This window comes from Brachyhypopomus gauderio, unplaced genomic scaffold, assembly GCF_052324685.1.
Source record: "Brachyhypopomus gauderio isolate BG-103 unplaced genomic scaffold, BGAUD_0.2 sc159, whole genome shotgun sequence".
NCBI lineage: Eukaryota > Metazoa > Chordata > Actinopteri > Gymnotiformes > Hypopomidae > Brachyhypopomus > Brachyhypopomus gauderio.
The window spans coordinates 125,131-152,346 of record NW_027506980.1 but is presented as its reverse complement, the minus strand read 5'-3'; the positions used below and the strand labels follow the sequence as shown (position 1 = coordinate 152,346).

At 41.7% G+C, this 27,216-nt stretch overlaps 31 non-coding genes across 31 annotated transcripts; 13 read left to right on the top strand and 18 right to left on the bottom strand.

Annotated features, from left to right (window-relative positions):
* Positions 1–168: 168 nt before the first annotated feature.
* trnan-guu (transfer RNA asparagine (anticodon GUU)) lies at positions 169–242 on the top strand. The gene has a single exon. It is a non-coding gene; the product is annotated as a tRNA-Asn (tRNA).
* Positions 243–331: 89 nt separating this feature from the next.
* Positions 332–404, bottom strand: trnak-cuu (transfer RNA lysine (anticodon CUU)). Its single transcript has one exon. It is a non-coding gene; the product is annotated as a tRNA-Lys (tRNA).
* A 1,154-nt stretch (positions 405–1,558) lies between these two features.
* Positions 1,559–1,632, top strand: trnan-guu (transfer RNA asparagine (anticodon GUU)). Its single transcript has one exon. It is a non-coding gene; the product is annotated as a tRNA-Asn (tRNA).
* Positions 1,633–1,721: 89 nt separating this feature from the next.
* On the bottom strand, positions 1,722–1,794 carry trnak-cuu (transfer RNA lysine (anticodon CUU)). Its single transcript has one exon. It is a non-coding gene; the product is annotated as a tRNA-Lys (tRNA).
* A 1,154-nt stretch (positions 1,795–2,948) lies between these two features.
* Positions 2,949–3,022, top strand: trnan-guu (transfer RNA asparagine (anticodon GUU)). Its single transcript has one exon. It is a non-coding gene; the product is annotated as a tRNA-Asn (tRNA).
* An 89-nt stretch (positions 3,023–3,111) lies between these two features.
* On the bottom strand, positions 3,112–3,184 carry trnak-cuu (transfer RNA lysine (anticodon CUU)). Its single transcript has one exon. It is a non-coding gene; the product is annotated as a tRNA-Lys (tRNA).
* Positions 3,185–4,338: 1,154 nt separating this feature from the next.
* Positions 4,339–4,412, top strand: trnan-guu (transfer RNA asparagine (anticodon GUU)). Its single transcript has one exon. It is a non-coding gene; the product is annotated as a tRNA-Asn (tRNA).
* Positions 4,413–4,501: 89 nt separating this feature from the next.
* Positions 4,502–4,574, bottom strand: trnak-cuu (transfer RNA lysine (anticodon CUU)). The gene has a single exon. It is a non-coding gene; the product is annotated as a tRNA-Lys (tRNA).
* A 1,317-nt stretch (positions 4,575–5,891) lies between these two features.
* On the bottom strand, positions 5,892–5,964 carry trnak-cuu (transfer RNA lysine (anticodon CUU)). Its single transcript has one exon. It is a non-coding gene; the product is annotated as a tRNA-Lys (tRNA).
* Positions 5,965–7,281: 1,317 nt separating this feature from the next.
* trnak-cuu (transfer RNA lysine (anticodon CUU)) lies at positions 7,282–7,354 on the bottom strand. Its single transcript has one exon. It is a non-coding gene; the product is annotated as a tRNA-Lys (tRNA).
* A 1,154-nt stretch (positions 7,355–8,508) lies between these two features.
* trnan-guu (transfer RNA asparagine (anticodon GUU)) lies at positions 8,509–8,582 on the top strand. The gene has a single exon. It is a non-coding gene; the product is annotated as a tRNA-Asn (tRNA).
* Positions 8,583–8,671: 89 nt separating this feature from the next.
* On the bottom strand, positions 8,672–8,744 carry trnak-cuu (transfer RNA lysine (anticodon CUU)). Its single transcript has one exon. It is a non-coding gene; the product is annotated as a tRNA-Lys (tRNA).
* Positions 8,745–10,061: 1,317 nt separating this feature from the next.
* trnak-cuu (transfer RNA lysine (anticodon CUU)) lies at positions 10,062–10,134 on the bottom strand. The gene has a single exon. It is a non-coding gene; the product is annotated as a tRNA-Lys (tRNA).
* A 1,317-nt stretch (positions 10,135–11,451) lies between these two features.
* Positions 11,452–11,524, bottom strand: trnak-cuu (transfer RNA lysine (anticodon CUU)). Its single transcript has one exon. It is a non-coding gene; the product is annotated as a tRNA-Lys (tRNA).
* Positions 11,525–12,678: 1,154 nt separating this feature from the next.
* Positions 12,679–12,752, top strand: trnan-guu (transfer RNA asparagine (anticodon GUU)). Its single transcript has one exon. It is a non-coding gene; the product is annotated as a tRNA-Asn (tRNA).
* A 1,316-nt stretch (positions 12,753–14,068) lies between these two features.
* trnan-guu (transfer RNA asparagine (anticodon GUU)) lies at positions 14,069–14,142 on the top strand. Its single transcript has one exon. It is a non-coding gene; the product is annotated as a tRNA-Asn (tRNA).
* Positions 14,143–14,231: 89 nt separating this feature from the next.
* On the bottom strand, positions 14,232–14,304 carry trnak-cuu (transfer RNA lysine (anticodon CUU)). Its single transcript has one exon. It is a non-coding gene; the product is annotated as a tRNA-Lys (tRNA).
* A 1,154-nt stretch (positions 14,305–15,458) lies between these two features.
* On the top strand, positions 15,459–15,532 carry trnan-guu (transfer RNA asparagine (anticodon GUU)). Its single transcript has one exon. It is a non-coding gene; the product is annotated as a tRNA-Asn (tRNA).
* An 89-nt stretch (positions 15,533–15,621) lies between these two features.
* Positions 15,622–15,694, bottom strand: trnak-cuu (transfer RNA lysine (anticodon CUU)). Its single transcript has one exon. It is a non-coding gene; the product is annotated as a tRNA-Lys (tRNA).
* A 1,154-nt stretch (positions 15,695–16,848) lies between these two features.
* On the top strand, positions 16,849–16,922 carry trnan-guu (transfer RNA asparagine (anticodon GUU)). The gene has a single exon. It is a non-coding gene; the product is annotated as a tRNA-Asn (tRNA).
* Positions 16,923–17,011: 89 nt separating this feature from the next.
* Positions 17,012–17,084, bottom strand: trnak-cuu (transfer RNA lysine (anticodon CUU)). Its single transcript has one exon. It is a non-coding gene; the product is annotated as a tRNA-Lys (tRNA).
* A 1,154-nt stretch (positions 17,085–18,238) lies between these two features.
* trnan-guu (transfer RNA asparagine (anticodon GUU)) lies at positions 18,239–18,312 on the top strand. The gene has a single exon. It is a non-coding gene; the product is annotated as a tRNA-Asn (tRNA).
* An 89-nt stretch (positions 18,313–18,401) lies between these two features.
* trnak-cuu (transfer RNA lysine (anticodon CUU)) lies at positions 18,402–18,474 on the bottom strand. Its single transcript has one exon. It is a non-coding gene; the product is annotated as a tRNA-Lys (tRNA).
* Positions 18,475–19,791: 1,317 nt separating this feature from the next.
* On the bottom strand, positions 19,792–19,864 carry trnak-cuu (transfer RNA lysine (anticodon CUU)). Its single transcript has one exon. It is a non-coding gene; the product is annotated as a tRNA-Lys (tRNA).
* Positions 19,865–21,018: 1,154 nt separating this feature from the next.
* On the top strand, positions 21,019–21,092 carry trnan-guu (transfer RNA asparagine (anticodon GUU)). The gene has a single exon. It is a non-coding gene; the product is annotated as a tRNA-Asn (tRNA).
* An 89-nt stretch (positions 21,093–21,181) lies between these two features.
* Positions 21,182–21,254, bottom strand: trnak-cuu (transfer RNA lysine (anticodon CUU)). The gene has a single exon. It is a non-coding gene; the product is annotated as a tRNA-Lys (tRNA).
* Positions 21,255–22,408: 1,154 nt separating this feature from the next.
* trnan-guu (transfer RNA asparagine (anticodon GUU)) lies at positions 22,409–22,482 on the top strand. The gene has a single exon. It is a non-coding gene; the product is annotated as a tRNA-Asn (tRNA).
* Positions 22,483–22,571: 89 nt separating this feature from the next.
* On the bottom strand, positions 22,572–22,644 carry trnak-cuu (transfer RNA lysine (anticodon CUU)). Its single transcript has one exon. It is a non-coding gene; the product is annotated as a tRNA-Lys (tRNA).
* A 1,317-nt stretch (positions 22,645–23,961) lies between these two features.
* On the bottom strand, positions 23,962–24,034 carry trnak-cuu (transfer RNA lysine (anticodon CUU)). The gene has a single exon. It is a non-coding gene; the product is annotated as a tRNA-Lys (tRNA).
* Positions 24,035–25,351: 1,317 nt separating this feature from the next.
* Positions 25,352–25,424, bottom strand: trnak-cuu (transfer RNA lysine (anticodon CUU)). Its single transcript has one exon. It is a non-coding gene; the product is annotated as a tRNA-Lys (tRNA).
* Positions 25,425–26,578: 1,154 nt separating this feature from the next.
* Positions 26,579–26,652, top strand: trnan-guu (transfer RNA asparagine (anticodon GUU)). The gene has a single exon. It is a non-coding gene; the product is annotated as a tRNA-Asn (tRNA).
* Positions 26,653–27,216: the final 564 nt, after the last annotated feature.

The following is a 27,216-nucleotide window of genomic DNA, read 5'->3' as shown; positions in this document are numbered from 1 at the left end:
GAAATTGAAGGAAGGGCGAATTTTAGACAAGCTAGCAGAAAAGTGTGAGTGACATTGATGTTGCATCCTTTATGCATTGGCTCATTTCATCAAAAGCCAGCAAACAGGAGGAATGTGCTTGTTGGGTTTTTCTTTTGAGGAAGAACTATGTAAGCACAGCAGCATCTGGTCTCTGTGGCGCAATCGGTTAGCGCGTTCGGCTGTTAACCGAAAGGATGGTGGTTCGAGCCCACCCAGGGACGATGTATGTTCCTTTCTCTTCTTTTTTAGACGTATTTTGTGCAAACAGATTAACTAAATTTCAACATTTCACTCAAACAAATCAGCCTCTCGCCCAACGTGGGGCTCGAACCCACGACCCTGAGATTAAGAGTCTCATGCTCTACCGACTGAGCTAGCCGGGCGATTTTTGTAGGACCCCAAAGGCACTTGCTGTCGCCACATGTTGACATGTTGAGCAGGACCTGAGCTATGTTTGTGGAATTTGTGCAGAAATTAAAGACCTTCACCCTTAAACATTCACTAAACCTGGTGCATGATCTCACATCCCAGAGATTGAGAATCTGGCAAACTAACAATCGAACTGGTCAGGTAACAGCAGCATTTGAAGTGGGGTCAAAAAGGTACCATTAAAGGCACTTGACATCCCAGCTCAGTTTCGTTGCATAGCCTCTTTATAGTTGTTGAAAAAACGTTTTGTAGCGGAAGAAAACATTAATTTACTGGAAGACAATCCAGTGATCGCTCTTAATATCAAAGTAAAACATGTACTCTGTCCTGATAAAATTTTGAGCATGTGCATTTCACCTTGGGATTTAAAGTGTTTCCCTTTAGTCTGAGTACATCAGCTGAAGGCAGCTTAACTTCTTTTTTGGTTCTTGAAGTCTTTTTTTATTCTCATCCGAAAGGCATAGCCTATTCTGTTCCAGAAAACATTGGGGATTCCAATGTATCAATGACCTAGTTGGGAAAATAATTGCTGAACTCTGTTATGATCCTGATCTCAGCAGTACCAAGTGCCACAAAGGTCCACAAATCAGTTTACTCATGTATTTTATTGCCTATGGTTTGGTTTGTAAATGTGTGTTGGTGATATGGATGCATTCATGATAGCACATTTTCTGGACAAAATGCGTCTTGGAGCAGCTCCTGCAGTGCTTCCATCAAATCTGTTTTGAATAGGTTTTGGGTGCATTTTCACAAATAATTTCAAAAGCGTCTTATCTAAGACGACATAACCCTGCAACTGAAGGCAAGGGAGCTACACTGTGTAAACTGGTGAAAATCATACACATTCCGATGACTGGTGGACAAAAGGATCAAAACTTTGACAGGAAAAGGGTCTACAAACTGACCTTTTGTTTGAAGACCTGGAGGTCTTGACAAGTGAGAAATTGAAGGAAGGGCGAATTTTAGACAAGCTAGCAGAAAAGTGTGAGTGACATTGATGTTGCATCCTTTATGCATTGGCTCATTTCATCAAAAGCCAGCAAACAGGAGGAATGTGCTTGTTGGGTTTTTCTTTTGAGGAAGAACTATGTAAGCACAGCAGCATCTGGTCTCTGTGGCGCAATCGGTTAGCGCGTTCGGCTGTTAACCGAAAGGATGGTGGTTCGAGCCCACCCAGGGACGATGTATGTTCCTTTCTCTTCTTTTTTAGACGTATTTTGTGCAAACAGATTAACTAAATTTCAACATTTCACTCAAACAAATCAGCCTCTCGCCCAACGTGGGGCTCGAACCCACGACCCTGAGATTAAGAGTCTCATGCTCTACCGACTGAGCTAGCCGGGCGATTTTTGTAGGACCCCAAAGGCACTTGCTGTCGCCACATGTTGACATGTTGAGCAGGACCTGAGCTATGTTTGTGGAATTTGTGCAGAAATTAAAGACCTTCACCCTTAAACATTCACTAAACCTGGTGCATGATCTCACATCCCAGAGATTGAGAATCTGGCAAACTAACAATCGAACTGGTCAGGTAACAGCAGCATTTGAAGTGGGGTCAAAAAGGTACCATTAAAGGCACTTGACATCCCAGCTCAGTTTCGTTGCATAGCCTCTTTATAGTTGTTGAAAAAACGTTTTGTAGCGGAAGAAAACATTAATTTACTGGAAGACAATCCAGTGATCGCTCTTAATATCAAAGTAAAACATGTACTCTGTCCTGATAAAATTTTGAGCATGTGCATTTCACCTTGGGATTTAAAGTGTTTCCCTTTAGTCTGAGTACATCAGCTGAAGGCAGCTTAACTTCTTTTTTGGTTCTTGAAGTCTTTTTTTATTCTCATCCGAAAGGCATAGCCTATTCTGTTCCAGAAAACATTGGGGATTCCAATGTATCAATGACCTAGTTGGGAAAATAATTGCTGAACTCTGTAATGATCCTGATCTCAGCAGTACCAAGTGCCACAAAGGTCCACAAATCAGTTTACTCATGTATTTTATTGCCTATGGTTTGGTTTGTAAATGTGTGTTGGTGATATGTATGCATTCATGATAGCACATTTTCTGGACAAAATGCGTCTTGGAGCAGCTCCTGCAGTGCTTCCATCAAATCTGTTTTGAATAGGTTTTGGGTGCATTTTCACAAATAATTTGAAAAGCGTCTTATCTAAGAGGACATAACCCTGCAACTGAATGCAAGGGAGCTACACTGTGTAAACTGGTGAAAATCATACACATTCCGATGACTGGTGGACAAAAGGATCAAAACTTTGACAGGAAAAGGGTCTACAAACTGACCTTTTGTTTGAAGACCTGCAGGTCTTGACAAGTGAGAAATTGAAGGAAGGGCGAATTTTAGACAAGCTAGCAGAAAAGTGTGAGTGACATTGATGTTGCATCCTTTATGCATTGGCTCATTTCATCAAAAGACAGCAAACAGGAGGAATGTGCTTGTTGGGTTTTTCTTTTGAGGAAGAACTATGTAAGCACAGCAGCATCTGGTCTCTGTGGCGCAATCGGTTAGCGCGTTCGGCTGTTAACCGAAAGGATGGTGGTTCGAGCCCACCCAGGGACGATGTATGTTCCTTTCTCTTCTTTTTTAGACGTATTTTGTGCAAACAGATTAACTAAATTTCAACATTTCACTCAAACAAATCAGCCTCTCGCCCAACGTGGGGCTCGAACCCACGACCCTGAGATTAAGAGTCTCATGCTCTACCGACTGAGCTAGCCGGGCGATTTTTGTAGGACCCCAAAGGCACTTGCTGTCGCCACATGTTGACATGTTGAGCAGGACCTGAGCTATGTTTGTGGAATTTGTGCAGAAATTAAAGACCTTCACCCTTAAACATTCACTAAACCTGGTGCATGATCTCACATCCCAGAGATTGAGAATCTGGCAAACTAACAATCGAACTGGTCAGGTAACAGCAGCATTTGAAGTGGGGTCAAAAAGGTACCATTAAAGGCACTTGACATCCCAGCTCAGTTTCGTTGCATAGCCTCTTTATAGTTGTTGAAAAAACGTTTTGTAGCGGAAGAAAACATTAATTTACTGGAAGACAATCCAGTGATCGCTCTTAATATCAAAGTAAAACATGTACTCTGTCCTGATAAAATTTTGAGCATGTGCATTTCACCTTGGGATTTAAAGTGTTTCCCTTTAGTCTGAGTACATCAGCTGAAGGCAGCTTAACTTCTTTTTTGGTTCTTGAAGTCTTTTTTTATTCTCATCCGAAAGGCATAGCCTATTCTGTTCCAGAAAACATTGGGGATTCCAATGTATCAATGACCTAGTTGGGAAAATAATTGCTGAACTCTGTAATGATCCTGATCTCAGCAGTACCAAGTGCCACAAAGGTCCACAAATCAGTTTACTCATGTATTTTATTGCCTATGGTTTGGTTTGTAAATGTGTGTTGGTGATATGGATGCATTCATGATAGCACATTTTCTGGACAAAATGCGTCTTGGAGCAGCTCCTGCAGTGCTTCCATCAAATCTGTTTTGAATAGGTTTTGGGTGCATTTTCACAAATAATTTCAAAAGCGTCTTATCTAAGAGGACATAACCCTGCAACTGAAGGCAAGGGAGCTACACTGTGTAAACTGGTGAAAATCATACACATTCCGATGACTGGTGGACAAAAGGATCAAAACTTTGACAGGAAAAGGGTCTACAAACTGACCTTTTGTTTGAAGACCTGCAGGTCTTGACAAGTGAGAAATTAAAGGAAGGGCGAATTTTAGACAAGCTAGCAGAAAAGTGTGAGTGACATTGATGTTGCATCCTTTATGCATTGGCTCATTTCATCAAAAGCCAGCAAACAGGAGGAATGTGCTTGTTGGGTTTTTCTTTTGAGGAAGAACTATGTAAGCACAGCAGCATCTGGTCTCTGTGGCGCAATCGGTTAGCGCGTTCGGCTGTTAACCGAAAGGATGGTGGTTCGAGCCCACCCAGGGACGATGTATGTTCCTTTCTCTTCTTTTTTAGACGTATTTTGTGCAAACAGATTAACTAAATTTCAACATTTCACTCAAACAAATCAGCCTCTCGCCCAACGTGGGGCTCGAACCCACGACCCTGAGATTAAGAGTCTCATGCTCTACCGACTGAGCTAGCCGGGCGATTTTTGTAGGACCCCAAAGGCACTTGCTGTCGCCACATGTTGACATGTTGAGCAGGACCTGAGCTATGTTTGTGGAATTTGTGCAGAAATTAAAGACCTTCACCCTTAAACATTCACTAAACCTGGTGCATGATCTCACATCCCAGAGATTGAGAATCTGGCAAACTAACAATCGAACTGGTCAGGTAACAGCAGCATTTGAAGTGGGGTCAAAAAGGTACCATTAAAGGCACTTGACATCCCAGCTCAGTTTCGTTGCATAGCCTCTTTATAGTTGTTGAAAAAACGTTTTGTAGCGGAAGAAAACATTAATTTACTGGAAGACAATCCAGTGATCGCTCTTAATATCAAAGTAAAACATGTACTCTGTCCTGATAAAATTTTGAGCATGTGCATTTCACCTTGGGATTTAAAGTGTTTCCCTTTAGTCTGAGTACATCAGCTGAAGGCAGCTTAACTTCTTTTTTGGTTCTTGAAGTCTTTTTTTATTCTCATCCGAAAGGCATAGCCTATTCTGTTCCAGAAAACATTGGGGATTCCAATGTATCAATGACCTAGTTGGGAAAATAATTGCTGAACTCTGTAATGATCCTGATCTCAGCAGTACCAAGTGCCACAAAGGTCCACAAATCAGTTTACTCATGTATTTTATTGCCTATGGTTTGGTTTGTAAATGTGTGTTGGTGATATGTATGCATTCATGATAGCACATTTTCTGGACAAAATGCGTCTTGGAGCAGCTCCTGCAGTGCTTCCATCAAATCTGTTTTGAATAGGTTTTGGGTGCATTTTCACAAATAATTTGAAAAGCGTCTTATCTAAGAGGACATAACCCTGCAACTGAATGCAAGGGAGCTACACTGTGTAAACTGGTGAAAATCATACACATTCCGATGACTGGTGGACAAAAGGATCAAAACTTTGACAGGAAAAGGGTCTACAAACTGACCTTTTGTTTGAAGACCTGCAGGTCTTGACAAGTGAGAAATTGAAGGAAGGGCGAATTTTAGACAAGCTAGCAGAAAAGTGTGAGTGACATTGATGTTGCATCCTTTATGCATTGGCTCATTTCATCAAAAGACAGCAAACAGGAGGAATGTGCTTGTTGGGTTTTTCTTTTGAGGAAGAACTATGTAAGCACAGCAGCATCTGGTCTCTGTGGCGCAATCGGTTAGCGCGTTCGGCTGTTAACCGAAAGGATGGTGGTTCGAGCCCACTCAGGGACGATGTATGTTCCTTTCTCTTCTTTTTTAGACGTATTTTGTGCAAACAGATTAACTAAATTTCAACATTTCACTCAAACAAATCAGCCTCTCGCCCAACGTGGGGCTCGAACCCACGACCCTGAGATTAAGAGACTCATGCTCTACCGACTGAGCTAGCCGGGCGATTTTTGTAGGACCCCAAAGGCACTTGCTGTCGCCACATGTTGACATGTTGAGCAGGACCTGAGCTATGTTTGTGGAATTTGTGCAGAAACTAAAGACCTTCACCCTTAAACATTCACTAAACCTGGTGCATGATCTCACATCCCAGAGATTGAGAATCTGGCAAACTAACAATCGAACTGGTCAGGTAACAGCAGCATTTGAAGTGGGGTCAAAAATGTACCATTAAAGGCACTTGACATCTCAGCTCAGTTTCGTTGCATAGCCTCTTTATAGTTGTTGAAAAAACGTTTTGTAGCGGAAGAAAACATTAATTTACTGGAAGACAATCCAGTGATCGCTCTTAATATCAAAGTAAAACATGTACTCTGTCCTGATAAAATTTTGAGCATGTGCATTTCACCTTGGGATTTAAAGTGTTTCCCTTTAGTCTGAGTGCATCAGCTGAAGGCAGCTTAACTTCTTTTTTGGTTCTTGAAGTCTTTTTTTATTCTCATCCGAAAGGCATAGCCTATTCTGTTCCAGAAAACATTGGGGATTCCAATGTATCAATGACCTAGTTGGGAAAATAATTGCTGAACTCTGTAATGATCCTGATCTCAGCAGTACCAAGTGCCACAAAGGTCCACAAATCAGTTTACTCATGTATTTTATTGCCTATGGTTTGGTTTGTAAATGTGTGTTGGTGATATGGATGCATTCATGATAGCACATTTTCTGGACAAAATGCGTCTTGGAGCAGCTCCTGCAGTGCTTCCATCAAATCTGTTTTGAATAGGTTTTGGGTGCATTTTCACAAATAATTTCAAAAGCGTCTTATCTAAGAGGACATAACCCTGCAACTGAAGGCAAGGGAGCTACACTGTGTAAACTGGTGAAAATCATACACATTCCGATGACTGGTGGACAAAAGGATCAAAACTTTGACAGGAAAAGGGTCTACAAACTGACCTTTTGTTTGAAGACCTGCAGGTCTTGACAAGTGAGAAATTGAAGGAAGGGCGAATTTTAGACAAGCTAGCAGAAAAGTGTGAGTGACATTGATGTTGCATCCTTTATGCATTGGCTCATTTCATCAAAAGCCAGCAAACAGGAGGAATGTGCTTGTTGGGTTTTTCTTTTGAGGAAGAACTATGTAAGCACAGCAGCATCTGGTCTCTGTGGCGCAATCGGTTAGCGCGTTCGGCTGTTAACCGAAAGGATGCTGGTTCGAGCCCACCCAGGGACGATGTATGTTCCTTTCTCTTCTTTTTTAGACGTATTTTGTGCAAACAGATTAACTAAATTTCAACATTTCACTCAAACAAATCAGCCTCTCGCCCAACGTGGGGCTCGAACCCACGACCCTGAGATTAAGAGTCTCATGCTCTACCGACTGAGCTAGCCGGGCGATTTTTGTAGGACCCCAAAGGCACTTGCTGTCGCCACATGTTGACATGTTGAGCAGGACCTGAGCTATGTTTGTGGAATTTGTGCAGAAATTAAAGACCTTCACCCTTAAACATTCACTAAACCTGGTGCATGATCTCACATCCCAGAGATTGAGAATCTGGCAAACTAACAATCGAACTGGTCAGGTAACAGCAGCATTTGAAGTGGGGTCAAAAAGGTACCATTAAAGGCACTTGACATCCCAGCTCAGTTTCGTTGCATAGCCTCTTTATAGTTGTTGAAAAAACGTTTTGTAGCGGAAGAAAACATTAATTTACTGGAAGACAATCCAGTGATCGCTCTTAATATCAAAGTAAAACATGTACTCTGTCCTGATAAAATTTTGAGCATGTGCATTTCACCTTGGGATTTAAAGTGTTTCCCTTTAGTCTGAGTACATCAGCTGAAGGCAGCTTAACTTCTTTTTTGGTTCTTGAAGTCTTTTTTTATTCTCATCCGAAAGGCATAGCCTATTCTGTTCCAGAAAACATTGGGGATTCCAATGTATCAATGACCTAGTTGGGAAAATAATTGCTGAACTCTGTAATGATCCTGATCTCAGCAGTACCAAGTGCCACAAAGGTCCACAAATCAGTTTACTCATGTATTTTATTGCCTATGGTTTGGTTTGTAAATGTGTGTTGGTGATATGGATGCATTCATGATAGCACATTTTCTGGACAAAATGCGTCTTGGAGCAGCTCCTGCAGTGCTTCCATCAAATCTGTTTTGAATAGGTTTTGGGTGCATTTTCACAAATAATTTCAAAAGCGTCTTATCTAAGAGGACATAACCCTGCAACTGAAGGCAAGGGAGCTACACTGTGTAAACTGGTGAAAATCATACACATTCCGATGACTGGTGGACAAAAGGATCAAAACTTTGACAGGAAAAGGGTCTACAAACTGACCTTTTGTTTGAAGACCTGCAGGTCTTGACAAGTGAGAAATTAAAGGAAGGGCGAATTTTAGACAAGCTAGCAGAAAAGTGTGAGTGACATTGATGTTGCATCCTTTATGCATTGGCTCATTTCATCAAAAGCCAGCAAACAGGAGGAATGTGCTTGTTGGGTTTTTCTTTTGAGGAAGAACTATGTAAGCACAGCAGCATCTGGTCTCTGTGGCGCAATCGGTTAGCGCGTTCGGCTGTTAACCGAAAGGATGGTGGTTCGAGCCCACCCAGGGACGATGTATGTTCCTTTCTCTTCTTTTTTAGACGTATTTTGTGCAAACAGATTAACTAAATTTCAACATTTCACTCAAACAAATCAGCCTCTCGCCCAACGTGGGGCTCGAACCCACGACCCTGAGATTAAGAGTCTCATGCTCTACCGACTGAGCTAGCCGGGCGATTTTTGTAGGACCCCAAAGGCACTTGCTGTCGCCACATGTTGACATGTTGAGCAGGACCTGAGCTATGTTTGTGGAATTTGTGCAGAAACTAAAGACCTTCACCCTTAAACATTCACTAAACCTGGTGCATGATCTCACATCCCAGAGATTGAGAATCTGGCAAACTAACAATCGAACTGGTCAGGTAACAGCAGCATTTGAAGTGGGGTCAAAAATGTACCATTAAAGGCACTTGACATCTCAGCTCAGTTTCGTTGCATAGCCTCTTTATAGTTGTTGAAAAAACGTTTTGTAGCGGAAGAAAACATTAATTTACTGGAAGACAATCCAGTGATCGCTCTTAATATCAAAGTAAAACATGTACTCTGTCCTGATAAAATTTTGAGCATGTGCATTTCACCTTGGGATTTAAAGTGTTTCCCTTTAGTCTGAGTGCATCAGCTGAAGGCAGCTTAACTTCTTTTTTGGTTCTTGAAGTCTTTTTTTATTCTCATCCGAAAGGCATAGCCTATTCTGTTCCAGAAAACATTGGGGATTCCAATGTATCAATGACCTAGTTGGGAAAATAATTGCTGAACTCTGTAATGATCCTGATCTCAGCAGTACCAAGTGCCACAAAGGTCCACAAATCAGTTTACTCATGTATTTTATTGCCTATGGTTTGGTTTGTAAATGTGTGTTGGTGATATGGATGCATTCATGATAGCACATTTTCTGGACAAAATGCGTCTTGGAGCAGCTCCTGCAGTGCTTCCATCAAATCTGTTTTGAATAGGTTTTGGGTGCATTTTCACAAATAATTTCAAAAGCGTCTTATCTAAGAGGACATAACCCTGCAACTGAAGGCAAGGGAGCTACACTGTGTAAACTGGTGAAAATCATACACATTCCGATGACTGGTGGACAAAAGGATCAAAACTTTGACAGGAAAAGGGTCTACAAACTGACCTTTTGTTTGAAGACCTGCAGGTCTTGACAAGTGAGAAATTGAAGGAAGGGCGAATTTTAGACAAGCTAGCAGAAAAGTGTGAGTGACATTGATGTTGCATCCTTTATGCATTGGCTCATTTCATCAAAAGCCAGCAAACAGGAGGAATGTGCTTGTTGGGTTTTTCTTTTGAGGAAGAACTATGTAAGCACAGCAGCATCTGGTCTCTGTGGCGCAATCGGTTAGCGCGTTCGGCTGTTAACCGAAAGGATGCTGGTTCGAGCCCACCCAGGGACGATGTATGTTCCTTTCTCTTCTTTTTTAGACGTATTTTGTGCAAACAGATTAACTAAATTTCAACATTTCACTCAAACAAATCAGCCTCTCGCCCAACGTGGGGCTCGAACCCACGACCCTGAGATTAAGAGTCTCATGCTCTACCGACTGAGCTAGCCGGGCGATTTTTGTAGGACCCCAAAGGCACTTGCTGTCGCCACATGTTGACATGTTGAGCAGGACCTGAGCTATGTTTGTGGAATTTGTGCAGAAATTAAAGACCTTCACCCTTAAACATTCACTAAACCTGGTGCATGATCTCACATCCCAGAGATTGAGAATCTGGCAAACTAACAATCGAACTGGTCAGGTAACAGCAGCATTTGAAGTGGGGTCAAAAAGGTACCATTAAAGGCACTTGACATCCCAGCTCAGTTTCGTTGCATAGCCTCTTTATAGTTGTTGAAAAAATGTTTTGTAGCGGAAGAAAACATTAATTTACTGGAAGACAATCCAGTGATCGCTCTTAATATCAAAGTAAAACATGTACTCTGTCCTGATAAAATTTTGAGCATGTGCATTTCACCTTGGGATTTAAAGTGTTTCCCTTTAGTCTGAGTACATCAGCTGAAGGCAGCTTAACTTCTTTTTTGGTTCTTGAAGTCTTTTTTTATTCTCATCCGAAAGGCATAGCCTATTCTGTTCCAGAAAACATTGGGGATTCCAATGTATCAATGACCTAGTTGGGAAAATAATTGCTGAACTCTGTAATGATCCTGATCTCAGCAGTACCAAGTGCCACAAAGGTCCACAAATCAGTTTACTCATGTATTTTATTGCCTATGGTTTGGTTTGTAAATGTGTGTTGGTGATATGGATGCATTCATGATAGCACATTTTCTGGACAAAATGCGTCTTGGAGCAGCTCCTGCAGTGCTTCCATCAAATCTGTTTTGAATAGGTTTTGGGTGCATTTTCACAAATAATTTCAAAAGCGTCTTATCTAAGACGACATAACCCTGCAACTGAAGGCAAGGGAGCTACACTGTGTAAACTGGTGAAAATCATACACATTCCGATGACTGGTGGACAAAAGGATCAAAACTTTGACAGGAAAAGGGTCTACAAACTGACCTTTTGTTTGAAGACCTGCAGGTCTTGACAAGTGAGAAATTGAAGGAAGGGCGAATTTTAGACAAGCTAGCAGAAAAGTGTGAGTGACATTGATGTTGCATCCTTTATGCATTGGCTCATTTCATCAAAAGCCAGCAAACAGGAGGAATGTGCTTGTTGGGTTTTTCTTTTGAGGAAGAACTATGTAAGCACAGCAGCATCTGGTCTCTGTGGCGCAATCGGTTAGCGCGTTCGGCTGTTAACCGAAAGGATGCTGGTTCGAGCCCACCCAGGGACGATGTATGTTCCTTTCTTTTCTTTTTTAGACGTATTTTGTGCAAACAGATTAACTAAATTTCAACATTTCACTCAAACAAATCAGCCTCTCGCCCAACGTGGGGCTCGAACCCACGACCCTGAGATTAAGAGTCTCATGCTCTACCGACTGAGCTAGCCGGGCGATTTTTGTAGGACCCCAAAGGCACTTGCTGTCGCCACATGTTGACATGTTGAGCAGGACCTGAGCTATGTTTGTGGAATTTGTGCAGAAATTAAAGACCTTCACCCTTAAACATTCACTAAACCTGGTGCATGATCTCACATCCCAGAGATTGAGAATCTGGCAAACTAACAATCGAACTGGTCAGGTAACAGCAGCATTTGAAGTGGGGTCAAAAAGGTACCATTAAAGGCACTTGACATCCCAGCTCAGTTTCGTTGCATAGCCTCTTTATAGTTGTTGAAAAAACGTTTTGTAGCGGAAGAAAACATTAATTTACTGGAAGACAATCCAGTGATCGCTCTTAATATCAAAGTAAAACATGTACTCTGTCCTGATAAAATTTTGAGCATGTGCATTTCACCTTGGGATTTAAAGTGTTTCCCTTTAGTCTGAGTACATCAGCTGAAGGCAGCTTAACTTCTTTTTTGGTTCTTGAAGTCTTTTTTTATTCTCATCCGAAAGGCATAGCCTATTCTGTTCCAGAAAACATTGGGGATTCCAATGTATCAATGACCTAGTTGGGAAAATAATTGCTGAACTCTGTAATGATCCTGATCTCAGCAGTACCAAGTGCCACAAAGCTCCACAAATCAGTTTACTCATGTATTTTATTGCCTATGGTTTGGTTTGTAAATGTGTGTTGGTGATATGGATGCATTCATGATAGCACATTTTCTGGACAAAATGCGTCTTGGAGCAGCTCCTGCAGTGCTTCCATCAAATCTGTTTTGAATAGGTTTTGGGTGCATTTTCACAAATAATTTCAAAAGCGTCTTATCTAAGACGACATAACCCTGCAACTGAAGGCAAGGGAGCTACACTGTGTAAACTGGTGAAAATCATACACATTCCGATGACTGGTGGACAAAAGGATCAAAACTTTGACAGGAAAAGGGTCTACAAACTGACCTTTTGTTTGAAGACCTGCAGGTCTTGACAAGTGAGAAATTGAAGGAAGGGCGAATTTTAGACAAGCTAGCAGAAAAGTGTGAGTGACATTGATGTTGCATCCTTTATGCATTGGCTCATTTCATCAAAAGCCAGCAAACAGGAGGAATGTGCTTGTTGGGTTTTTCTTTTGAGGAAGAACTATGTAAGCACAGCAGCATCTGGTCTCTGTGGCGCAATCGGTTAGCGCGTTCGGCTGTTAACCGAAAGGATGGTGGTTCGAGCCCACCCAGGGACGATGTATGTTCCTTTCTCTTCTTTTTTAGACGTATTTTGTGCAAACAGATTAACTAAATTTCAACATTTCACTCAAACAAATCAGCCTCTCGCCCAACATGGGGCTCGAACCCATGACCCTGAGATTAAGAGTCTCATGCTCTACTGACTGAGCTAGCCGGGCGATTTTTGTAGGACCCCAAAGGCACTTGCTGTCGCCACATGTTGACATGTTGAGCAGGACCTGAGCTATGTTTGTGGAATTTGTGCAGAAATTAAAGACCTTCACCCTTAAACATTCACTAAACCTGGTGCATGATCTCACATCCCAGAGATTGAGAATCTGGCAAATCAACAATCGAACTGGTCAGGTAACAGCAGCATTTGAAGTGGGGTCAAAAAGGTACCATTAAAGGCACTTGACATCCCAGCTCAGTTTCGTTGCATAGCCTCTTTATAGTTGTTGAAAAAACGTTTTGTAGCGGAAGAAAACATTAATTTACTGGAAGACAATCCAGTGATCGCTCTTAATATCAAAGTAAAACATGTACTCTGTCCTGATAAAATTTTGACCATGTGCATTTCACCTTGGGATTTAAAGTGTTTCCCTTTAGTCTGAGTACATCAGCTGAAGGCAGCTTAACTTCTTTTTTGGTTCTTGAAGTCTTTTTTTATTCTCATCCGAAAGGCATAGCCTATTCTGTTCCAGAAAACATTGGGGATTCCAATGTATCAATGACCTAGTTGGGAAAATAATTGCTGAACTCTGTAATGATCCTGATCTCAGCAGTACCAAGTGCCACAAAGGTCCACAAATCAGTTTACTCATGTATTTTATTGCCTATGGTTTGGTTTGTAAATGTGTGTTGGTGATATGGATGCATTCATGATAGCACATTTTCTGGACAAAATGCGTCTTGGAGCAGCTCCTGCAGTGCTTCCATCAAATCTGTTTTGAATAGGTTTTGGGTGCATTTTCACAAATAATTTCAAAAGCGTCTTATCTAAGACGACATAACCCTGCAACTGAAGGCAAGGGAGCTACACTGTGTAAACTGGTGAAAATCATACACATTCCGATGACTGGTGGACAAAAGGATCAAAACTTTGACAGGAAAAGGGTCTACAAACTGACCTTTTGTTTGAAGACCTGGAGGTCTTGACAAGTGAGAAATTGAAGGAAGGGCGAATTTTAGACAAGCTAGCAGAAAAGTGTGAGTGACATTGATGTTGCATCCTTTATGCATTGGCTCATTTCATCAAAAGCCAGCAAACAGGAGGAATGTGCTTGTTGGGTTTTTCTTTTGAGGAAGAACTATGTAAGCACAGCAGCATCTGGTCTCTGTGGCGCAATCGGTTAGCGCGTTCGGCTGTTAACCGAAAGGATGGTGGTTCGAGCCCACCCAGGGACGATGTATGTTCCTTTCTCTTCTTTTTTAGACGTATTTTGTGCAAACAGATTAACTAAATTTCAACATTTCACTCAAACAAATCAGCCTCTCGCCCAACGTGGGGCTCGAACCCACGACCCTGAGATTAAGAGTCTCATGCTCTACCGACTGAGCTAGCCGGGCGATTTTTGTAGGACCCCAAAGGCACTTGCTGTCGCCACATGTTGACATGTTGAGCAGGACCTGAGCTATGTTTGTGGAATTTGTGCAGAAATTAAAGACCTTCACCCTTAAACATTCACTAAACCTGGTGCATGATCTCACATCCCAGAGATTGAGAATCTGGCAAACTAACAATCGAACTGGTCAGGTAACAGCAGCATTTGAAGTGGGGTCAAAAAGGTACCATTAAAGGCACTTGACATCCCAGCTCAGTTTCGTTGCATAGCCTCTTTATAGTTGTTGAAAAAACGTTTTGTAGCGGAAGAAAACATTAATTTACTGGAAGACAATCCAGTGATCGCTCTTAATATCAAAGTAAAACATGTACTCTGTCCTGATAAAATTTTGAGCATGTGCATTTCACCTTGGGATTTAAAGTGTTTCCCTTTAGTCTGAGTACATCAGCTGAAGGCAGCTTAACTTCTTTTTTGGTTCTTGAAGTCTTTTTTTATTCTCATCCGAAAGGCATAGCCTATTCTGTTCCAGAAAACATTGGGGATTCCAATGTATCAATGACCTAGTTGGGAAAATAATTGCTGAACTCTGTTATGATCCTGATCTCAGCAGTACCAAGTGCCACAAAGGTCCACAAATCAGTTTACTCATGTATTTTATTGCCTATGGTTTGGTTTGTAAATGTGTGTTGGTGATATGGATGCATTCATGATAGCACATTTTCTGGACAAAATGCGTCTTGGAGCAGCTCCTGCAGTGCTTCCATCAAATCTGTTTTGAATAGGTTTTGGGTGCATTTTCACAAATAATTTCAAAAGCGTCTTATCTAAGACGACATAACCCTGCAACTGAAGGCAAGGGAGCTACACTGTGTAAACTGGTGAAAATCATACACATTCCGATGACTGGTGGACAAAAGGATCAAAACTTTGACAGGAAAAGGGTCTACAAACTGACCTTTTGTTTGAAGACCTGGAGGTCTTGACAAGTGAGAAATTGAAGGAAGGGCGAATTTTAGACAAGCTAGCAGAAAAGTGTGAGTGACATTGATGTTGCATCCTTTATGCATTGGCTCATTTCATCAAAAGCCAGCAAACAGGAGGAATGTGCTTGTTGGGTTTTTCTTTTGAGGAAGAACTATGTAAGCACAGCAGCATCTGGTCTCTGTGGCGCAATCGGTTAGCGCGTTCGGCTGTTAACCGAAAGGATGGTGGTTCGAGCCCACCCAGGGACGATGTATGTTCCTTTCTCTTCTTTTTTAGACGTATTTTGTGCAAACAGATTAACTAAATTTCAACATTTCACTCAAACAAATCAGCCTCTCGCCCAACGTGGGGCTCGAACCCACGACCCTGAGATTAAGAGTCTCATGCTCTACCGACTGAGCTAGCCGGGCGATTTTTGTAGGACCCCAAAGGCACTTGCTGTCGCCACATGTTGACATGTTGAGCAGGACCTGAGCTATGTTTGTGGAATTTGTGCAGAAATTAAAGACCTTCACCCTTAAACATTCACTAAACCTGGTGCATGATCTCACATCCCAGAGATTGAGAATCTGGCAAACTAACAATCGAACTGGTCAGGTAACAGCAGCATTTGAAGTGGGGTCAAAAAGGTACCATTAAAGGCACTTGACATCCCAGCTCAGTTTCGTTGCATAGCCTCTTTATAGTTGTTGAAAAAACGTTTTGTAGCGGAAGAAAACATTAATTTACTGGAAGACAATCCAGTGATCGCTCTTAATATCAAAGTAAAACATGTACTCTGTCCTGATAAAATTTTGAGCATGTGCATTTCACCTTGGGATTTAAAGTGTTTCCCTTTAGTCTGAGTACATCAGCTGAAGGCAGCTTAACTTCTTTTTTGGTTCTTGAAGTCTTTTTTTATTCTCATCCGAAAGGCATAGCCTATTCTGTTCCAGAAAACATTGGGGATTCCAATGTATCAATGACCTAGTTGGGAAAATAATTGCTGAACTCTGTAATGATCCTGATCTCAGCAGTACCAAGTGCCACAAAGGTCCACAAATCAGTTTACTCATGTATTTTATTGCCTATGGTTTGGTTTGTAAATGTGTGTTGGTGATATGTATGCATTCATGATAGCACATTTTCTGGACAAAATGCGTCTTGGAGCAGCTCCTGCAGTGCTTCCATCAAATCTGTTTTGAATAGGTTTTGGGTGCATTTTCACAAATAATTTGAAAAGCGTCTTATCTAAGAGGACATAACCCTGCAACTGAATGCAAGGGAGCTACACTGTGTAAACTGGTGAAAATCATACACATTCCGATGACTGGTGGACAAAAGGATCAAAACTTTGACAGGAAAAGGGTCTACAAACTGACCTTTTGTTTGAAGACCTGCAGGTCTTGACAAGTGAGAAATTGAAGGAAGGGCGAATTTTAGACAAGCTAGCAGAAAAGTGTGAGTGACATTGATGTTGCATCCTTTATGCATTGGCTCATTTCATCAAAAGACAGCAAACAGGAGGAATGTGCTTGTTGGGTTTTTCTTTTGAGGAAGAACTATGTAAGCACAGCAGCATCTGGTCTCTGTGGCGCAATCGGTTAGCGCGTTCGGCTGTTAACCGAAAGGATGGTGGTTCGAGCCCACCCAGGGACGATGTATGTTCCTTTCTCTTCTTTTTTAGACGTATTTTGTGCAAACAGATTAACTAAATTTCAACATTTCACTCAAACAAATCAGCCTCTCGCCCAACGTGGGGCTCGAACCCACGACCCTGAGATTAAGAGTCTCATGCTCTACCGACTGAGCTAGCCGGGCGATTTTTGTAGGACCCCAAAGGCACTTGCTGTCGCCACATGTTGACATGTTGAGCAGGACCTGAGCTATGTTTGTGGAATTTGTGCAGAAATTAAAGACCTTCACCCTTAAACATTCACTAAACCTGGTGCATGATCTCACATCCCAGAGATTGAGAATCTGGCAAACTAACAATCGAACTGGTCAGGTAACAGCAGCATTTGAAGTGGGGTCAAAAAGGTACCATTAAAGGCACTTGACATCCCAGCTCAGTTTCGTTGCATAGCCTCTTTATAGTTGTTGAAAAAACGTTTTGTAGCGGAAGAAAACATTAATTTACTGGAAGACAATCCAGTGATCGCTCTTAATATCAAAGTAAAACATGTACTCTGTCCTGATAAAATTTTGAGCATGTGCATTTCACCTTGGGATTTAAAGTGTTTCCCTTTAGTCTGAGTACATCAGCTGAAGGCAGCTTAACTTCTTTTTTGGTTCTTGAAGTCTTTTTTTATTCTCATCCGAAAGGCATAGCCTATTCTGTTCCAGAAAACATTGGGGATTCCAATGTATCAATGACCTAGTTGGGAAAATAATTGCTGAACTCTGTAATGATCCTGATCTCAGCAGTACCAAGTGCCACAAAGGTCCACAAATCAGTTTACTCATGTATTTTATTGCCTATGGTTTGGTTTGTAAATGTGTGTTGGTGATATGGATGCATTCATGATAGCACATTTTCTGGACAAAATGCGTCTTGGAGCAGCTCCTGCAGTGCTTCCATCAAATCTGTTTTGAATAGGTTTTGGGTGCATTTTCACAAATAATTTCAAAAGCGTCTTATCTAAGAGGACATAACCCTGCAACTGAAGGCAAGGGAGCTACACTGTGTAAACTGGTGAAAATCATACACATTCCGATGACTGGTGGACAAAAGGATCAAAACTTTGACAGGAAAAGGGTCTACAAACTGACCTTTTGTTTGAAGACCTGCAGGTCTTGACAAGTGAGAAATTAAAGGAAGGGCGAATTTTAGACAAGCTAGCAGAAAAGTGTGAGTGACATTGATGTTGCATCCTTTATGCATTGGCTCATTTCATCAAAAGCCAGCAAACAGGAGGAATGTGCTTGTTGGGTTTTTCTTTTGAGGAAGAACTATGTAAGCACAGCAGCATCTGGTCTCTGTGGCGCAATCGGTTAGCGCGTTCGGCTGTTAACCGAAAGGATGGTGGTTCGAGCCCACCCAGGGACGATGTATGTTCCTTTCTCTTCTTTTTTAGACGTATTTTGTGCAAACAGATTAACTAAATTTCAACATTTCACTCAAACAAATCAGCCTCTCGCCCAACGTGGGGCTCGAACCCACGACCCTGAGATTAAGAGTCTCATGCTCTACCGACTGAGCTAGCCGGGCGATTTTTGTAGGACCCCAAAGGCACTTGCTGTCGCCACATGTTGACATGTTGAGCAGGACCTGAGCTATGTTTGTGGAATTTGTGCAGAAATTAAAGACCTTCACCCTTAAACATTCACTAAACCTGGTGCATGATCTCACATCCCAGAGATTGAGAATCTGGCAAACTAACAATCGAACTGGTCAGGTAACAGCAGCATTTGAAGTGGGGTCAAAAAGGTACCATTAAAGGCACTTGACATCCCAGCTCAGTTTCGTTGCATAGCCTCTTTATAGTTGTTGAAAAAACGTTTTGTAGCGGAAGAAAACATTAATTTACTGGAAGACAATCCAGTGATCGCTCTTAATATCAAAGTAAAACATGTACTCTGTCCTGATAAAATTTTGAGCATGTGCATTTCACCTTGGGATTTAAAGTGTTTCCCTTTAGTCTGAGTACATCAGCTGAAGGCAGCTTAACTTCTTTTTTGGTTCTTGAAGTCTTTTTTTATTCTCATCCGAAAGGCATAGCCTATTCTGTTCCAGAAAACATTGGGGATTCCAATGTATCAATGACCTAGTTGGGAAAATAATTGCTGAACTCTGTAATGATCCTGATCTCAGCAGTACCAAGTGCCACAAAGGTCCACAAATCAGTTTACTCATGTATTTTATTGCCTATGGTTTGGTTTGTAAATGTGTGTTGGTGATATGTATGCATTCATGATAGCACATTTTCTGGACAAAATGCGTCTTGGAGCAGCTCCTGCAGTGCTTCCATCAAATCTGTTTTGAATAGGTTTTGGGTGCATTTTCACAAATAATTTGAAAAGCGTCTTATCTAAGAGGACATAACCCTGCAACTGAATGCAAGGGAGCTACACTGTGTAAACTGGTGAAAATCATACACATTCCGATGACTGGTGGACAAAAGGATCAAAACTTTGACAGGAAAAGGGTCTACAAACTGACCTTTTGTTTGAAGACCTGCAGGTCTTGACAAGTGAGAAATTGAAGGAAGGGCGAATTTTAGACAAGCTAGCAGAAAAGTGTGAGTGACATTGATGTTGCATCCTTTATGCATTGGCTCATTTCATCAAAAGACAGCAAACAGGAGGAATGTGCTTGTTGGGTTTTTCTTTTGAGGAAGAACTATGTAAGCACAGCAGCATCTGGTCTCTGTGGCGCAATCGGTTAGCGCGTTCGGCTGTTAACCGAAAGGATGGTGGTTCGAGCCCACTCAGGGACGATGTATGTTCCTTTCTCTTCTTTTTTAGACGTATTTTGTGCAAACAGATTAACTAAATTTCAACATTTCACTCAAACAAATCAGCCTCTCGCCCAACGTGGGGCTCGAACCCACGACCCTGAGATTAAGAGACTCATGCTCTACCGACTGAGCTAGCCGGGCGATTTTTGTAGGACCCCAAAGGCACTTGCTGTCGCCACATGTTGACATGTTGAGCAGGACCTGAGCTATGTTTGTGGAATTTGTGCAGAAACTAAAGACCTTCACCCTTAAACATTCACTAAACCTGGTGCATGATCTCACATCCCAGAGATTGAGAATCTGGCAAACTAACAATCGAACTGGTCAGGTAACAGCAGCATTTGAAGTGGGGTCAAAAATGTACCATTAAAGGCACTTGACATCTCAGCTCAGTTTCGTTGCATAGCCTCTTTATAGTTGTTGAAAAAACGTTTTGTAGCGGAAGAAAACATTAATTTACTGGAAGACAATCCAGTGATCGCTCTTAATATCAAAGTAAAACATGTACTCTGTCCTGATAAAATTTTGAGCATGTGCATTTCACCTTGGGATTTAAAGTGTTTCCCTTTAGTCTGAGTGCATCAGCTGAAGGCAGCTTAACTTCTTTTTTGGTTCTTGAAGTCTTTTTTTATTCTCATCCGAAAGGCATAGCCTATTCTGTTCCAGAAAACATTGGGGATTCCAATGTATCAATGACCTAGTTGGGAAAATAATTGCTGAACTCTGTAATGATCCTGATCTCAGCAGTACCAAGTGCCACAAAGGTCCACAAATCAGTTTACTCATGTATTTTATTGCCTATGGTTTGGTTTGTAAATGTGTGTTGGTGATATGGATGCATTCATGATAGCACATTTTCTGGACAAAATGCGTCTTGGAGCAGCTCCTGCAGTGCTTCCATCAAATCTGTTTTGAATAGGTTTTGGGTGCATTTTCACAAATAATTTCAAAAGCGTCTTATCTAAGAGGACATAACCCTGCAACTGAAGGCAAGGGAGCTACACTGTGTAAACTGGTGAAAATCATACACATTCCGATGACTGGTGGACAAAAGGATCAAAACTTTGACAGGAAAAGGGTCTACAAACTGACCTTTTGTTTGAAGACCTGCAGGTCTTGACAAGTGAGAAATTGAAGGAAGGGCGAATTTTAGACAAGCTAGCAGAAAAGTGTGAGTGACATTGATGTTGCATCCTTTATGCATTGGCTCATTTCATCAAAAGCCAGCAAACAGGAGGAATGTGCTTGTTGGGTTTTTCTTTTGAGGAAGAACTATGTAAGCACAGCAGCATCTGGTCTCTGTGGCGCAATCGGTTAGCGCGTTCGGCTGTTAACCGAAAGGATGGTGGTTCGAGCCCACCCAGGGACGATGTATGTTCCTTTCTCTTCTTTTTTAGACGTATTTTGTGCAAACAGATTAACTAAATTTCAACATTTCACTCAAACAAATCAGCCTCTCGCCCAACGTGGGGCTCGAACCCACGACCCTGAGATTAAGAGTCTCATGCTCTACCGACTGAGCTAGCCGGGCGATTTTTGTAGGACCCCAAAGGCACTTGCTGTCGCCACATGTTGACATGTTGAGCAGGACCTGAGCTATGTTTGTGGAATTTGTGCAGAAATTAAAGACCTTCACCCTTAAACATTCACTAAACCTGGTGCATGATCTCACATCCCAGAGATTGAGAATCTGGCAAACTAACAATCGAACTGGTCAGGTAACAGCAGCATTTGAAGTGGGGTCAAAAAGGTACCATTAAAGGCACTTGACATCCCAGCTCAGTTTCGTTGCATAGCCTCTTTATAGTTGTTGAAAAAACGTTTTGTAGCGGAAGAAAACATTAATTTACTGGAAGACAATCCAGTGATCGCTCTTAATATCAAAGTAAAACATGTACTCTGTCCTGATAAAATTTTGAGCATGTGCATTTCACCTTGGGATTTAAAGTGTTTCCCTTTAGTCTGAGTACATCAGCTGAAGGCAGCTTAACTTCTTTTTTGGTTCTTGAAGTCTTTTTTTATTCTCATCCGAAAGGCATAGCCTATTCTGTTCCAGAAAACATTGGGGATTCCAATGTATCAATGACCTAGTTGGGAAAATAATTGCTGAACTCTGTAATGATCCTGATCTCAGCAGTACCAAGTGCCACAAAGGTCCACAAATCAGTTTACTCATGTATTTTATTGCCTATGGTTTGGTTTGTAAATGTGTGTTGGTGATATGGATGCATTCATGATAGCACATTTTCTGGACAAAATGCGTCTTGGAGCAGCTCCTGCAGTGCTTCCATCAAATCTGTTTTGAATAGGTTTTGGGTGCATTTTCACAAATAATTTCAAAAGCGTCTTATCTAAGAGGACATAACCCTGCAACTGAAGGCAAGGGAGCTACACTGTGTAAACTGGTGAAAATCATACACATTCCGATGACTGGTGGACAAAAGGATCAAAACTTTGACAGGAAAAGGGTCTACAAACTGACCTTTTGTTTGAAGACCTGCAGGTCTTGACAAGTGAGAAATTAAAGGAAGGGCGAATTTTAGACAAGCTAGCAGAAAAGTGTGAGTGACATTGATGTTGCATCCTTTATGCATTGGCTCATTTCATCAAAAGCCAGCAAACAGGAGGAATGTGCTTGTTGGGTTTTTCTTTTGAGGAAGAACTATGTAAGCACAGCAGCATCTGGTCTCTGTGGCGCAATCGGTTAGCGCGTTCGGCTGTTAACCGAAAGGATGGTGGTTCGAGCCCACCCAGGGACGATGTATGTTCCTTTCTCTTCTTTTTTAGACGTATTTTGTGCAAACAGATTAACTAAATTTCAACATTTCACTCAAACAAATCAGCCTCTCGCCCAACGTGGGGCTCGAACCCACGACCCTGAGATTAAGAGTCTCATGCTCTACCGACTGAGCTAGCCGGGCGATTTTTGTAGGACCCCAAAGGCACTTGCTGTCGCCACATGTTGACATGTTGAGCAGGACCTGAGCTATGTTTGTGGAATTTGTGCAGAAACTAAAGACCTTCACCCTTAAACATTCACTAAACCTGGTGCATGATCTCACATCCCAGAGATTGAGAATCTGGCAAACTAACAATCGAACTGGTCAGGTAACAGCAGCATTTGAAGTGGGGTCAAAAATGTACCATTAAAGGCACTTGACATCTCAGCTCAGTTTCGTTGCATAGCCTCTTTATAGTTGTTGAAAAAACGTTTTGTAGCGGAAGAAAACATTAATTTACTGGAAGACAATCCAGTGATCGCTCTTAATATCAAAGTAAAACATGTACTCTGTCCTGATAAAATTTTGAGCATGTGCATTTCACCTTGGGATTTAAAGTGTTTCCCTTTAGTCTGAGTGCATCAGCTGAAGGCAGCTTAACTTCTTTTTTGGTTCTTGAAGTCTTTTTTTATTCTCATCCGAAAGGCATAGCCTATTCTGTTCCAGAAAACATTGGGGATTCCAATGTATCAATGACCTAGTTGGGAAAATAATTGCTGAACTCTGTAATGATCCTGATCTCAGCAGTACCAAGTGCCACAAAGGTCCACAAATCAGTTTACTCATGTATTTTATTGCCTATGGTTTGGTTTGTAAATGTGTGTTGGTGATATGGATGCATTCATGATAGCACATTTTCTGGACAAAATGCGTCTTGGAGCAGCTCCTGCAGTGCTTCCATCAAATCTGTTTTGAATAGGTTTTGGGTGCATTTTCACAAATAATTTCAAAAGCGTCTTATCTAAGAGGACATAACCCTGCAACTGAAGGCAAGGGAGCTACACTGTGTAAACTGGTGAAAATCATACACATTCCGATGACTGGTGGACAAAAGGATCAAAACTTTGACAGGAAAAGGGTCTACAAACTGACCTTTTGTTTGAAGACCTGCAGGTCTTGACAAGTGAGAAATTGAAGGAAGGGCGAATTTTAGACAAGCTAGCAGAAAAGTGTGAGTGACATTGATGTTGCATCCTTTATGCATTGGCTCATTTCATCAAAAGCCAGCAAACAGGAGGAATGTGCTTGTTGGGTTTTTCTTTTGAGGAAGAACTATGTAAGCACAGCAGCATCTGGTCTCTGTGGCGCAATCGGTTAGCGCGTTCGGCTGTTAACCGAAAGGATGCTGGTTCGAGCCCACCCAGGGACGATGTATGTTCCTTTCTCTTCTTTTTTAGACGTATTTTGTGCAAACAGATTAACTAAATTTCAACATTTCACTCAAACAAATCAGCCTCTCGCCCAACGTGGGGCTCGAACCCACGACCCTGAGATTAAGAGTCTCATGCTCTACCGACTGAGCTAGCCGGGCGATTTTTGTAGGACCCCAAAGGCACTTGCTGTCGCCACATGTTGACATGTTGAGCAGGACCTGAGCTATGTTTGTGGAATTTGTGCAGAAATTAAAGACCTTCACCCTTAAACATTCACTAAACCTGGTGCATGATCTCACATCCCAGAGATTGAGAATCTGGCAAACTAACAATCGAACTGGTCAGGTAACAGCAGCATTTGAAGTGGGGTCAAAAAGGTACCATTAAAGGCACTTGACATCCCAGCTCAGTTTCGTTGCATAGCCTCTTTATAGTTGTTGAAAAAACGTTTTGTAGCGGAAGAAAACATTAATTTACTGGAAGACAATCCAGTGATCGCTCTTAATATCAAAGTAAAACATGTACTCTGTCCTGATAAAATTTTGAGCATGTGCATTTCACCTTGGGATTTAAAGTGTTTCCCTTTAGTCTGAGTACATCAGCTGAAGGCAGCTTAACTTCTTTTTTGGTTCTTGAAGTCTTTTTTTATTCTCATCCGAAAGGCATAGCCTATTCTGTTCCAGAAAACATTGGGGATTCCAATGTATCAATGACCTAGTTGGGAAAATAATTGCTGAACTCTGTAATGATCCTGATCTCAGCAGTACCAAGTGCCACAAAGGTCCACAAATCAGTTTACTCATGTATTTTATTGCCTATGGTTTGGTTTGTAAATGTGTGTTGGTGATATGGATGCATTCATGATAGCACATTTTCTGGACAAAATGCGTCTTGGAGCAGCTCCTGCAGTGCTTCCATCAAATCTGTTTTGAATAGGTTTTGGGTGCATTTTCACAAATAATTTCAAAAGCGTCTTATCTAAGACGACATAACCCTGCAACTGAAGGCAAGGGAGCTACACTGTGTAAACTGGTGAAAATCATACACATTCCGATGACTGGTGGACAAAAGGATCAAAACTTTGACAGGAAAAGGGTCTACAAACTGACCTTTTGTTTGAAGACCTGCAGGTCTTGACAAGTGAGAAATTGAAGGAAGGGCGAATTTTAGACAAGCTAGCAGAAAAGTGTGAGTGACATTGATGTTGCATCCTTTATGCATTGGCTCATTTCATCAAAAGCCAGCAAACAGGAGGAATGTGCTTGTTGGGTTTTTCTTTTGAGGAAGAACTATGTAAGCACAGCAGCATCTGGTCTCTGTGGCGCAATCGGTTAGCGCGTTCGGCTGTTAACCGAAAGGATGCTGGTTCGAGCCCACCCAGGGACGATGTATGTTCCTTTCTTTTCTTTTTTAGACGTATTTTGTGCAAACAGATTAACTAAATTTCAACATTTCACTCAAACAAATCAGCCTCTCGCCCAACGTGGGGCTCGAACCCACGACCCTGAGATTAAGAGTCTCATGCTCTACCGACTGAGCTAGCCGGGCGATTTTTGTAGGACCCCAAAGGCACTTGCTGTCGCCACATGTTGACATGTTGAGCAGGACCTGAGCTATGTTTGTGGAATTTGTGCAGAAATTAAAGACCTTCACCCTTAAACATTCACTAAACCTGGTGCATGATCTCACATCCCAGAGATTGAGAATCTGGCAAACTAACAATCGAACTGGTCAGGTAACAGCAGCATTTGAAGTGGGGTCAAAAAGGTACCATTAAAGGCACTTGACATCCCAGCTCAGTTTCGTTGCATAGCCTCTTTATAGTTGTTGAAAAAACGTTTTGTAGCGGAAGAAAACATTAATTTACTGGAAGACAATCCAGTGATCGCTCTTAATATCAAAGTAAAACATGTACTCTGTCCTGATAAAATTTTGAGCATGTGCATTTCACCTTGGGATTTAAAGTGTTTCCCTTTAGTCTGAGTACATCAGCTGAAGGCAGCTTAACTTCTTTTTTGGTTCTTGAAGTCTTTTTTTATTCTCATCCGAAAGGCATAGCCTATTCTGTTCCAGAAAACATTGGGGATTCCAATGTATCAATGACCTAGTTGGGAAAATAATTGCTGAACTCTGTAATGATCCTGATCTCAGCAGTACCAAGTGCCACAAAGGTCCACAAATCAGTTTACTCATGTATTTTATTGCCTATGGTTTGGTTTGTAAATGTGTGTTGGTGATATGGATGCATTCATGATAGCACATTTTCTGGACAAAATGCGTCTTGGAGCAGCTCCTGCAGTGCTTCCATCAAATCTGTTTTGAATAGGTTTTGGGTGCATTTTCACAAATAATTTCAAAAGCGTCTTATCTAAGACGACATAACCCTGCAACTGAAGGCAAGGGAGCTACACTGTGTAAACTGGTGAAAATCATACACATTCCGATGACTGGTGGACAAAAGGATCAAAACTTTGACAGGAAAAGGGTCTACAAACTGACCTTTTGTTTGAAGACCTGCAGGTCTTGACAAGTGAGAAATTGAAGGAAGGGCGAATTTTAGACAAGCTAGCAGAAAAGTGTGAGTGACATTGATGTTGCATCCTTTATGCATTGGCTCATTTCATCAAAAGCCAGCAAACAGGAGGAATGTGCTTGTTGGGTTTTTCTTTTGAGGAAGAACTATGTAAGCACAGCAGCATCTGGTCTCTGTGGCGCAATCGGTTAGCGCGTTCGGCTGTTAACCGAAAGGATGGTGGTTCGAGCCCACCCAGGGACGATGTATGTTCCTTTCTCTTCTTTTTTAGACGTATTTTGTGCAAACAGATTAACTAAATTTCAACATTTCACTCAAACAAATCAGCCTCTCGCCCAACATGGGGCTCGAACCCATGACCCTGAGATTAAGAGTCTCATGCTCTACTGACTGAGCTAGCCGGGCGATTTTTGTAGGACCCCAAAGGCACTTGCTGTCGCCACATGTTGACATGTTGAGCAGGACCTGAGCTATGTTTGTGGAATTTGTGCAGAAATTAAAGACCTTCACCCTTAAACATTCACTAAACCTGGTGCATGATCTCACATCCCAGAGATTGAGAATCTGGCAAATCAACAATCGAACTGGTCAGGTAACAGCAGCATTTGAAGTGGGGTCAAAAAGGTACCATTAAAGGCACTTGACATCCCAGCTCAGTTTCGTTGCATAGCCTCTTTATAGTTGTTGAAAAAACGTTTTGTAGCGGAAGAAAACATTAATTTACTGGAAGACAATCCAGTGATCGCTCTTAATATCAAAGTAAAACATGTACTCTGTCCTGATAAAATTTTGACCATGTGCATTTCA